The sequence below is a fragment of the Eimeria mitis genome, genomic scaffold (genome assembly GCF_000499745.2).
Source record: "Eimeria mitis Houghton genomic scaffold, Emh_scaff2447, whole genome shotgun sequence".
Taxonomy (NCBI): Eukaryota; Apicomplexa; class Conoidasida; order Eucoccidiorida; family Eimeriidae; genus Eimeria; species Eimeria mitis.
In genome coordinates, this window is record NW_013570784.1 from 4,266 (window position 1) to 4,663 (window position 398).

At 56.3% G+C, this 398-nt stretch overlaps 1 protein-coding gene across 1 annotated transcript in view; it reads left to right on the top strand.

Moving 5' to 3' along the window:
* The window catches only part of EMH_0053960 (uncharacterized protein), a gene marked incomplete at both ends in the record, with an annotated part of 4,247 nt that overhangs the window by 400 nt on the left and 3,449 nt on the right, over positions 1-398 (top strand). The gene's annotated exons all lie outside the window — the stretch shown is intronic.

Here is a 398-nt window from a genome sequence, read left to right on the forward strand (position 1 = left end):
TTCTCTCTGCTGGTGCTCTTGCTGATGCTTTTGCTGCTGCTGCTCTCGCTGGTGCTGCTGCTGCCGATGGTGCTGTTGCTGCTGCTGCTCCTCTTGCTGCTGTTGCTGCTGTTGCTGCTGCTGCTGTTGCTGCTGCAGTTGCTGCTGCTGCTCTGGCCGCTACTTCTGTTGCTGCTACTGCTGCTGCTGCTGCTGCTGTTTCTGCATATAGTCCTCTTGGTTGCTGCTTTTGTTCTCGTTCTTGCTGCTGCTGCTATTGTTGCTGTTTCTTTTGCTGCTGCATCTGTTGCTGCTGCTGCTGCTGCCCCTGTTGTTCCTCCCCGTTGACGCACTCATTCGCCCGCTGCTGTTGAACTGCTGCTGCTGCTGTTGCTGCTGCTGCTGCTGTTGCTGCTGCT